Here is a 12,798-nt window from a genome sequence, read left to right on the forward strand (position 1 = left end):
GGAGACGCTGAAACACAGGATATATTCTTAAAACAACATCATTTTATGACCAGTTTTCTAATTATTTTCTTGCGCAACATCGGTCTATAAAATATTTAATCAGATTATCGGCTTTTTCTTTTCCTGAATCATTGTGTGTTATTTTGTGACCCAGAGTCCTCATATAACAAGGCCTCCAAATGAGAGTTGTTATGTCTTATTTTAATTGTCTCCAGGTTAAAAGCCACTACTGCACTACAAACTTTTAGATTTGCTAATCCACATATGTATTCAAAGGCAGGTTTATATAAAAATAACCTCTCTCTTCGAAACAGAGGGTGTAAATATTCTTTCCTGATCCTTCTATAAAATCACAAAAAAGAATAAAATGCAACATTGTTTGGTTTGATATACCATCATATGGGAACTTTGGCAGAATGTGATTCCACTTATCCATTTTTGGATAAGCTATTAAAAAATGGGCTAGTCCCATACGTAATCTTGTGAGATTAAATCTATGTGATAAATTTGTGACAAGTATTAGGTAATTGTGTGCCTCTGTCCCAAGGGTTCTATCACAATACTCCTTTGTCATTGGTTTCGCATTAGCATCAACTTCCCTCAACCATGTACATGTGTCGATCAAATTAGTCTTTACCCTGTTTTTTACCCAATCTTGTATTTGGGAGGGACTATCCAGTACAGTGATTGTAGTACATTCATATAAAAGGCTTTTGATATATATTAGCCAGGGAATTTTCTTGCCATGTTCTAATGCAATTGAGTCTTCGATAACATCCTGAGTAAATTTCGTGCCCGCCTTACTCCATATCCCGTGCCAAGTGTTTGTACTTGTAGTGCTTATAAAATCAAATATATACGCAGCCCCCATTCTCTATGAACACTGTAGGTAGGGGTTGAGATTGGAACCACTAACAGCTTAGAAAAAAAAGCATTTTCTTGTGTTTAAAGGCTTGTACAATTTGCCACTCCCCATAGTGCTGCACCATAACAAGAACCACTAATGCCCTTACTCTTGTATAATGTCATATTTCTCTGATTGGTTTGTTGCCCATCTTTTCGGAAAATCTAAAAAGTGCCTCAATCCCTCTAGCAAATGTTTGTTTACATTGCTCAATGTGGGCTCTCCAGTATCCACTGGCTGTAAAGACAAGTATACAAATTAGTTTGTTGGTTCAATAGGGAAATTATTTACATGATAAATCCTTGTTTTTGCTCTCCTAGCCCACATGCCATTGTGAATGTTTTTTCAAATTTAACACCAAGTCTTTTTCAGACATAAAATCTGCAAAGTTTTCTATGAGGAGCTGAAACCCATTTGCAGTTCTTGATAAAAGAACTGCGCCATCTGCATAGAGTAAGATTGGGATGTGGTGTATACCAACTTTTGGTACGTCGGCAATTAGTTGTTGTAACTCCTTTCAACCCCATTTATATACAGTGAGAAAAGAAGAGGGACAAGCACACAACCCTGTCTGATACCCCGGGTTACCCTAAAGCTTGTAGTGCACTCTCTGTCCAACCCATTGCGAACTCTGGCGCTTAAGCGACTATAGATTTGTGAGAGGTATACAATAATTTTGTTTGAGACACCCATGTGAATTAGTGTTTGGCACAGTTTGGAATGATTAAAAAAGTCAAAAGCGCTCATAAGGTCAAGAAAGCAAAGATGTAGAAGGCCCTTTTTTGCGATCGTGTATATACCAATCAATACGTGTAAATGTATACATTGTTCTACAGTCCCTATTTCCCTACGGAATCCATAATGTGTTTCGGTTAGAATATTGTGTTCCTCTACCCACAATTCCAGCCTTTCCAAGAGGATCCTGCCCATTAACTTAGAAGTGGAATCCAGGAGAGAAATTGGGCGATAACATTTGACATTACTCCTGTTACCCTTCTTAAATTTCAGGATAATAATGCTTTCAGTCCATGATATCGGTATCAAGCCATCAGCAATAGTATTAAATATTTTTTGTAGTATTGGGGAACAAAAACTTACCTTGAATTTAAAAATATCTATAGGAACCCCGTCAACTATGGGTGCTTTTCCATTTTAACTTTCTTCCCAGGGCCAATGTAACTTCTTCAAGAGTAATAGGTTCCATTTTTGAGGTATCAATAGTTATAAAATTCTCATTTATGTCTGTTGGATTGGAAAAGTCATTTTCAGAATTATTTGATGTTTAAATGTAAGAATCCTTATCTGGATTAAAAACCTTTGAAAATGACTTATCCAGTCTTGCAGTTGTACTAAACTTTCAATTTTGACAGCACCTTATTTTTAAAATAGGGCTTATTTATTGTTTTCCAAAAGAGTGATGAATCCCTCGTATCTGCAGCCTGCATCAATTTTCCCCATGCCACATTTTGAATCTCCCTTTTTCTCTTATTGATGGTCTGTTTATATATCATCCTATGGTTTTTAACCTGTTCCCTATCTCTCGCTTTATTTTCAGAGCATTTCTTAAATACTGGTTTGCGTCCGTACTTTTTGAGTCAAACCAGCTAACTGTTTTCTTTCTTATCTTTTTGCTCTTCTTTTTTAGTCCCTGGGAAATTACTGAAGTAATGTTACAGGAAGCCCTAATGATCTGTGTATTTGATGAATCCTCCCTGTTACATATTTCTATATCAGTTTTGCAGTCAATCAGCAAACTCTCTACAAATACGTTTGGATTTATTCCTGACCATTTAATCGAGATACCATTCTCTCCCTGTCTTATTAATGTTGGTGCTAAGCATGGCCCAATCTGGGGAATTTCATATAATCTAATAATTAAAATAAATGGATGGTAGTTGCTTAGGCAAATCTTTTTTACCTCTATTTCAAATGTTTGTTTTTGGTTGTGTTCCGAGATTAGTATTTGATCAATAATTGAGCATTGACCATGTCCTACAAAAGTCGGTAGCTCTAAAGTGCACTCTGATTGCGATTGGTCCACCACTTTTAGATTGTATTTATTGATTGTCCTATTAATTGCTTTGCCTTATGTGTTATTTTGGAAATGTGCATAACTTCCATCTTCCCTAATCCCAAGACCACATAATTTTCCATCTACGTCACCACATCTCCTGATATTAAAATCTCCAGCCCAAATCAAGAAATAATCACTCTGGATCTGGTTAAAAAAATGTCAAGGTCCTTCTCTGAAGATATAATTACTTGGGGCCTCATTTATGAGGCAGTGCGTCACTTTTACGCCGCCGGTGCGTCACTTTTTGTGACGCACCAGCAGCGTAAATAATGTGCCTTGTTGCACCATATTTACTAAGTGACGCATCTAGGTAGATGCGTCACTTTGTAAACCCCTCCGCCACATTATACCTGCGCCAGGTATAATGTGTGCAGGGGGGGCGTTCTGACGCAAGAAAGGGTCATAGAAGTGACGCAGTGAAATCTATAAGATTTCACTGCGCCACATCTAGGACACAAATGCGTCAATTTCTTACGCCTGCCTCACAGCAGGCGTAGAACTGACGCAGGTCCTTTCACATGGGGTCTGCCCCATGTGAAAGGACACATTGCTGGAGTTGCGTCACTTTTGTGACACACTCCAGCAATGCGTCACTTTTGCGCCGTACAGATACGTCAGAAATACTGACGTATCTGTAACTCCTTGCGCCATGATGCGTCATACTGTAAATATGACGCATCATTGGTGCGGAGTGAAAAGTGACGCATCGCTGTTTTCAGGCAGCGATGCGTCACTTTTCATAAATGAGGCCCCTGGTCTCTTGTGTTATAAAAAACATTATTATAAAAATTACCACAAAAAACTGAGAATCTTTAGAGTATAGCAGCAACAATTGGAAATAGGGTGAGTTGGTATATACTTTCTTTAGGGTTAACGGGCACGTAACCGAAAGTAGAACTGTTAAACCACCCATTGCCCTTCAATTTCATGAAGGTGTTGCTTGCGTATCAATTATAGAGAAGCCATCAATATAAAAAGGTTCAGTGTGCCAGGTTTCCTGTATACAAATAATTTGTGAATTTTTAAAGAATTTTGGCCATACATTAAAATTTAGATTCATATTAATGCCCGCTATGTTCTAAGAAACAAAGGCCAAGTTATGTGGTGTTACTGGATTTGGTGGGTCAGATACAGGACTGAGTCAATCCCAGGCATCTAGGGTTGTCAGGGGTGCAAAACGATTAGCTAACTCAAAATCAGAGCAAACGGACAAGAGCGGATCTCTCAGACTATATCCACGATGATTCCAGTGCTTTATTTATGATGCCCGGTTCATAACCATATTCCTTGAGGATTGATTCAATGGCATAACAGTATTTACTGGGCCATTTACAGTATTTGCCAAAAAGTTATGCCCCACAGGGTGGGGTTTATAGAAAAAGCAATAATCAACGGTTTGTTGGCATGTAGTGAGTTATCAATGGTAGAAACCAAAATTCTTTCTGCAAAATGGGGTTGGTTAAAATGAACGATGACACAATCACCATGAAAAGATTTAGCAGAGGTAAATAGATATTAGGCAAATTATGCATAGAATTCTTCAGGACATCCTTTTTTGCTTGTGAATTTTGGTTCTCATTTATATTTCTCCCTTGTTGGTTTTGTGCGCCCAAGCTTTTGTCTAAACCTGGGGTTGTGAACCTGGATGAGGTCAGTCGAGAGTGTGCTTTATTACACTCGGGCCTTGATCCTGGAAGGTCCTGCAGTTTATCTTCCTGCGGGGCACGCAATTGCATAGACTCTGCTTCCCTCTGCCTCTCCTCCTTGCTCAGAACCCCTTGCAGGGTCTCCACAGGAGGCCAGAGGTGAGCCGGGAGGCTCTTCCTCCTGCCCCCAGGTATAATCTTCTTTGGAGTGCATTTTGCACTCCAGCTCTGCCCCGCTGAGGCCTTAGCAGATGGCAGAGGCTCCGACAGGCAGGCCCCCACCACTGCCATGACCCTACCTGGTGCTGCATGCATCGAGCACTGCAATCCCACCCAGGCTTGGTCCAGCACACCAGGTCTGAGGAGATCCACCCTACCTTCAGCACCAAAAGTGGTCAATGCAGCCTGGATGCGCATCAGCGTCCGGTACACCATCTCCTTCCCCCAACTCGCAGATACTGGAAAGAAGGCCACTTCTCAATCTTCTTGACCTAACCTAAAAACTTGACTTCCCACCCAGTGGTGTTTAGGTGTCAGGAAGAGTCTGGATTCAAGTGCCAGTGCAAACTCCAAACCCCAGTCCCGCGACCTCTGTAGCCTCCGCAGACCATTGCTGGCCCCTACAACGCTGACCCACATTACTCCTTTCTCATTGACATACTCCACCGGCGTACTCTTTGACCCAGTAGGTCCCACATGTGGAACTGTGCCCTGAGTCCTGAATGGCAGTGACCCCAAGTTCGTGGCAGTGGCCACAGTAACAGACTCCCTTCGATCAGTGAGGCATAATTCCATATCTAAGGCCGGCGACATGTGGTGCCACTAACCCTGTTCAATGCAAGCCGGCAACACATGGTGCCACTAGCCCTTTTCAGCACAAGCCGGCGACACGTGGTGCCACTAACCTTGTGCGCCGTGAGTGACCGTCAGCCTCTGGCAGAACATCGTTGGTGTCTGGGCCTGTGGCTTGGGGGTTGTCATCAGCAACGGACAGGTACGGACTTGATCTCTGGCATGAGTCTGTGGCATGCATATCCGCCATGTTGCCGGACACAGCTGGCATGTGCCCTCTGCATCATGCCCTGGGGGCAGACCTCTCATTATCTCCCGAGAAAGCACCTATGACACATATGAGACACTCCTCTGCCCTCATGACCCTACCCCAGTCTCCCGCAGGTCAGCATCCTGTGGCGGTGGCCTGTGTCGGCCGCAGTGCATCCGGGCCCACTAACCCTGTGCGACTCAAGTCATCCCCCCGTGTTGTTCTGAGATTGCATTTCTGAGTGCCTGATGACTGTTGGAGTTGTTGCCAGCACAAGCTACTCCCTGAGGGCTGGCTTCCACTCACCCCACACACAGCCAGCACAGGCATCACTGGATTAGTGGGCCGGCCATCCCATCCTGCTGAACTAAGTACTGACTCTTTTCTCCTTGCACTGTCACGGGGGATCAAGGATATGCACTCTGCTCTTGGATGATGACACCCCTCCGAGACCTGAACACACCCACGCAGAGGCAGTACAAGGCAGCCCATATATGCACCAGGGGCATCGTTGAACGCACATTCAGCATGTTGAAGTCACGTTTCAGGTGCCTGGACAGCAAAGGTGGAAAGCTCCTGTACAGCCCGGACATCATTTGCAAGATGATTGTTACATGTTGTGTGTTGCACAACATCTGTGTATGCACCAATGCCCCATGGATCCCAAGTCCAGAAGTACCGGACAATGATGGGGACGAAGGGCCAGGTGGCCCACATCCCACTGCAGCTGCAGCACGAATGGCCCATAGGAACACCATCATTGACAATTACTTCTCATGAACACGTGACATTGTGGCCGTCCCTGGCAATCATGGGACAGTACAAAATGTCCAAAAACACAGCATGTGTGAATTAAACATATTTGTAGGTTACAGGTTGTACTTGTACATTGTCATGTCACAGTTTCCTGCTGTACTACATGTGATTTGCCATGTTGTGAACATTTGCACCACCAGTTGTGTCCTGTGTTCTGTTGTAGAGGTGTTGCTGTTTGTACCGGGATGTTGTCAATGTCGTGATGCACTTATACTTATGTGCGTATTCTGCACAAAGGGGTGATTCGCTCCTGCGGCTCTGATTTGTCTGCCACTGGTAACTTTCATGAGGTGTGCCTGTCAGTTCTGGGCTTCCACGGAGCTGAGATGTTGCAGACTTGGATAACTTGTGCTCTTTGTTGAGTTGTGACTCTTGGGCATGGTTTGTCCACAGATGTGTGGTTGACATCAGGGGTTGTTTGTGCAGGTGGTGTGACCTGCTCCTTTCCTGTTGAGGTCCGCAGTCAGCCACCTCAGTGTCGTGCTGTGTACACTGTAATGATGATTGGACTGCAGCCATGCTACTCTTCATGTGGTGTCTCTTGCATTGTCAGTGTGGCTGACGTATATGCATGTTTGCTGTGTTTAGCATGTGTGCATGTGTTGGTTGTGTGCTTGTTAATTTGTTGTGTGGGTGCACCTTTAGGCATATGGTGTACTTGGGACTACTTGGTGTTTGTGTGTGTGCTGAAGTGTTCCGGTGGGATCAGAGACAAGATCCTGAGTCATTGTGGGTGTGCGGTTTACTCCTTGGTCGGTGCACACCCTGTTGATGTGGTGTCGGGTCATGTTGGACCGTGTCCAGATCCCTGACTCCTGTCCCAGTCTCCCGACTGGTGACTGTGGCCACCGTCTTCTCCATGTCATTCAGCTCCCGGTGTTCTGCTGGCCCCCTCCTCCGGGGTGCGTTGCTGCTTTTGTATTGGCAGCGAGTTTCTGCTTGGTTTTGCCATTCATATCAGTCCAGGCCCTCTTGTGCTCTTCCATTGTCCTCCTCTACCATGCAACGGCATTCACATGGTCCGAGGTGGTGTGCCATCTTTGCCTCTTTGTTGCCAATGACACATTGGAGGTGACGTACTGTGGGTGGTGTTATGGCTCATCCATGGTGATAATCGGGTTTTCCTGGCAACTGTACCCCGTCTTCCTCTTCCTCTTCTCATTGGCCTTCCACGGGCCCTATTTAAATGGGTGTTCCTCTGTGGGGATTGTGGGGTTCATGTTGTCCTCTGAAGCTGGTCAGGGTGCATCCGTGGTACTCCGCAGTTGATCTTTTTTTAGTGGCATTTTTCGTATGCTGTTCTTATGCTTTTACCCGCATTATGCATGGGGATTATTGGCCTCTTGCTGGTTGTCACTGATTTCTTATCGCGTTTGGGCACAGTCTTTTTTCGCATTGGGGCTTGTGTTTTTATCTTCTTCGCGGTGGTTGTATCGCGTACATTGGTCATGTTTTCGGCAGACTATCGCATGGTACTGCCGGGTTGCGAATTCCACGTCGACACAGGGTTATTTTCCCGCGGTAGGCTGCGATGTCTAAAGGTGCGTTAGCATTTTTTGGTGATGTTTAGCACACGTTCTTGTGAATATACCCCACAGAGTTTCAAATGAAATGTCTGATAAAAGCAAACATGTTCCATTGTGCCTAATGGGTATATAGAGGTTCTTGTGTCTACGTGAAGTCTGTAAACACTTTTAGAAATGCGCGCATTTTTTTAGTTGCTTGCATGTTGGCTTTTGTTAGAAAACTAATGGCTAAGAAACTGTTTTACTTTCTTACTGACTTAAAAAATATGCGTTTATTGTTGACTTAAAGCATCAAATACAGATCTGTCCAACAATGTACATTCCTTTGACAGAACATTCCTTACTCCTTTATTCAGAGAAAGCCCTTTGCGTTTGGTGAGCTGGTACTAATGGAAACATTAATTCATATGAAAAAACAAAATGATTGGGAATGTGGATTGGGAATGTGCTGAAGGACTTGTGCACTGCAGATTTATTTTCTTCATTGCTTTTGTTATGGGAAATGTTCATCCTTTGTGATAGGGCTAAATGGCACCTGAAGCATTTGTCTGATGGAGGAAGAGCCGCCTGCTGCTCAGTGTGGCTTCCATGTCTTGACTGACACCAACATAGGCAGGATTGTTTTTCAGCAGGAAGGGTCACATTTCTGAATGTCCTCTAGGGAGACTCTTGCCAGGACTGAGCACTGTGCTCCTGTTCAGGAGATGAATTAGGAGAAGCAGGAGACATATCTTCTCTATGGGCAGAGTGTCCTGTTCATAATGCACATTGTGCTTTTGCTAAAGATGCTGCGTTGCCAAATTTGACTAAACGGTCCTTAAGCTATCTCTAAGTGCATCAGTGAGAAATTACTTTTGTTTGAATAGTTCATAAAAATACACATAAATATTCTCCTCAAAAAGGCTATTTGATTAACCCAAAATGCTTCAAGAATTTGTGAATAATATATGTAATAGAAGAAATTGTTTTTTAAAGATAATTTAAGTGACCAGGGCTGCTGGATAGAAATTTCAGAATAATGTATTAAATATCTCGAAGTCTGTGTCCTTAAATACACTAAGGCATTGGGGGTTCATTTTTAAACTTGTAAGGCTATCCGCCATGTCAGAGGAGGGCCACTCACAATGATTAGAGATCCTTGAATGTCTGGCAGGTATCTCTATGCCTTCCGCTCACCTGCCAGGCTGGGAGTTTATTGAAGAAGCACAGATGAATTCTTTGTAGCCCTGATCTGCATTATTTTTGTTTTATTTTTCCAAAGCAATGCAGGAGCTTCAGAAAACAGGTCAATAACACTGACATGCAGGGAGGTTTCTCTTTTCTCCCTGAAAGTTAGGGTCACTGAGGGTTAACCCTGCCCACACCCGCCAGACCTCGTGTGGCATCCCAGGCATGGAAATCCAATGATGGCTGCCTGGCTGAAGTAGGGTGGGGGAATGTCAATGTGACCCAGCCGTCCACTGGCTGTTGCACAGCCAGGCAAGGGTTTCCTCTATCTGGAGTGTGAGAGACATGAGATTGGAGAACGTAATGCAGCAGCAACGGTTCTCTTTTCACTTCTGGAGAAGATTCTGTCATTAGAGTTGGTCAAGAATGGTGCATTAGGGGAACCAATCAATTATTGTTAATTAAATTCTAGATAATCCAAGCTTCCAGCTACCAGCTTTTCTCATTCTGATGCTTCTCCTTCACTGGAATCATGTGTTTTATAACAAAAGCATGACAGAGCTCTCTTCTCTCACCTAACTTCAACCATGGTTTGCCCAGTTCAAAACAGAAAGCGTCAAAGGAAATATCTTCCCCTGCTAACAGTTAGGTCCAGAGAGTGATTTGCTCCAGAATAGATCTGGAACTCTAGTACAGTACAAGATGGTAATATTGTACATCACGTTAAGGGATTAACAGCACGTCAAGGGATGGGATGGGGGAGAGTTCACACAGGTTGCCACGTTATTCCTTCCATTTAGACCAGATTGCTATCCATTTTCGGGGGCAGCCCTGAGCCACATAGACTGTCTTTTCTTGCAGCATGCACCCCTCCATGTCCTTTTTCCATGCACCAAGCTTTGGATGTGTTACTGCCCCCCACATGCGAGCTATGTTGCGTTAGCTATAGCCAGGCCGACCGTCGCCCAGATTTTGCCTTTTGCTTTTTGCTGTCAGATCTGTGGGCTCCCAGATGAATAAGAGGCATCTTTTGATCTCGAGCCACAGTTCCACCCCGGAACTCCTGTTCTTAACAGAGAAGGGTGCTCCAGGGGTCTGCAGGAATCCCAATGTGCCGCTTGGCTGGACACTGAGATTTTCACTCCTCTTTCCTGCCTATTACTGCTATGTTTTTCTGCCAATAGTGTACGAATCCCCAATCAGTGTGTTCTTTTGTATGGCCTACCGCCTACAGATCAACATCACAGCAGAACAAGGTTATGTTAATTGAGATTTCATTGAATATGAGATATTTCATATTTAAGCCAGGCAGTTAAATTGCTAAATGAGGAAGCCTTTGGAATAAACGGGCAATTTCTGTCAGACATTTTCACCTCTAATGAATCGCTTCATTATTGTAGCGGCCAGAAGTGCACTGGGGACTTCGGATCGCCGCTCACTTAATTCTAGTAAGGCCCATCAAGGTGAACAGCATTCAGGTTTGTTGTTATGTTTTGCCTTGAACCACGGCCTCGGCCTTGTGCTGAAGCCAGTCTGCAGCACCGCTCAATCACTCCCTGTGTTTCTACTGCATTCTCAGCATTGTTGTCGCTTTCCTGCATAGCTAGAGTCGAGTTTCCCTGGCAGAAGCCAGACGACTTCTTGACAGCCTAAAGAATATAGATATGATCATTAGAAATAAAAATACATTTTTACAAATAAAATGACAGTCTAATACAGAGGTCTTCATTATCAACAGCTATCCACAACTATAAACGCCCCCAAATCCCACAGCAAATCACTTTTATGGTGGGGTAATAATATTTAAAAGTGTTTAGCAAACCAAAGGTCTGTGAGTGTGGGGGTGTTGTCAAAAGTATGGCTAAAAACGAACGGCCTCATTTATGAGGCATTAGCGTTAGGCAGAGCCGCGGTCTTCTTGCTACGCCCTACGCCAATGTGAAAGAGCAGGAATACACAGTATTTATGAAATACAGTTCATTCCTGTCCTTTCCCGTTGCGTTGGCGCCCATATTGCTGCCTTGCACCAACATAGGCAGGGATGGAGCACATTTCATCTGCAGTCAGGCATTGTTGGTGCTTCAGACAGACTGCATTTAAATTGCCACACACATTTTGGTGCAAGTTAAAACACATGGCCCATGAAAAATATGAAAGTATGGCCTAGTCAGTCTGAAATGCTTGTGCTGAATTAACATGTGTTTTTGCAGTGTAGAGAAAAGTGGCCTTTTTAGCTTTGAAGATTAATAGAATGTGTTTCTCTCTTCCCAGCTCATCCTTGTAATCTAAATTCATATTCCTATCTTAAAAGGCTTTGGCTTGTTGCATATTTGGATAAACATTTTCAGTTAATAACACCTCTTTTTATAATGTGTGTGAACTAATAATCAATCAATCAATCAATGACATTTATAGAGCGCACTACATACCCGTAGGGTCTCAAGGCGCTGGGGGAGGGGGGGTGCCGCTACTGCTCGAACAGCCAGGTCTTCCGCTTCTTCCTGAAGGAGAGGTGGTCTTGGGTCAGGCGCAGGTCGGTTGGGAGGGAGTTCCAGGTCTTGGCGGCCAGGTAGGAGAAGGACCTTCCTCCTGTAGTCGCTCTTCGGATGCGGGGGACGGCGGCGAGGGCGTGGTTGGCTGATCGGAGGTGGCGTTTGGGAGGGTAGAAGTTGATTCGGCTGTTGAGGTAGCTCGGGCCTTGGTCGTGTAGGGCTTTGTGTGCGTGGGTGAGGAGGCGGAAGGTGATTCTTTTGTTGACGGGGAGCCAGTGAAGGTCTCTCAGGTGTCCGGAGATGTGGCTGGTTCGTGGGATGTCGAGGATGAGTCTGGCAGAGGCGTTCTGGATCCGCTGGAGTCTTTTCTGGAGTTTGGCGGTGGTACCGGCGTAGAGGGCGTTGCCGTAGTCCAGTCGGCTAGTGACGAGGGCCTGGGTGACGGTCTTCCTGGTCTCGGTGGGGATCCACCAGAAGATCTTCCGTAGCATGCGTAGGATGTTGAAGCACGCCGAGGAGACGTTGTTGACTTGCCTGGTCATGGAGAGGGAGGAGTCCAGGATGAAGCCCAGGTTGCGTGCATGGTCTGTCGGTTTGGGTGCGGTGCCCAGGGCGGGAGGCCACCAGGAGTCGTCCCAGGCGGAGGGTGAAGAGCCCAGGATGAGGACCTCCGTCTTGTCGGAGTTCAGTTTCAGGCGGCTGGTCGTCATCCACTCGGCTACCTCTTTCATCCCTTCGTGCAGGTCGGCTCTGGCGGCGGCTGGGTCGTTGGTCAGGGAGAGGATCAGCTGGGTGTCGTCGGCGTAGGAGATTATGCTGAGGTTGTGTTGGCGTGCGATGGCCGCGAGTGGGCTCATGTAGACGTTGAAGAGGGTGGGGCTCAGAGAGGATCCTTGAGGGACGCCGCAGATGACTTCGGATGCCTCTGACTTGTACGGTGGGAGGCGGACTCTCTGTGTTCTTCCGTCGAGGAAGGAGATGATCCATTCCAGCGCCTTGTCCTGGATTCCGACGTTGCTGAGGCGCTGTACTAGGGTGCGGTGGCAGACAGTGTCGAATGCCGCGGAGAGGTCTAGGAGGATGAGGGCCGCTGTTTCTCCGTTGTCCATCAGGGTTCGGATGTCATCGGTG

Source organism: Lissotriton helveticus, chromosome 3_1, assembly GCF_964261635.1.
Source record: "Lissotriton helveticus chromosome 3_1, aLisHel1.1, whole genome shotgun sequence".
NCBI lineage: Eukaryota > Metazoa > Chordata > Amphibia > Caudata > Salamandridae > Lissotriton > Lissotriton helveticus.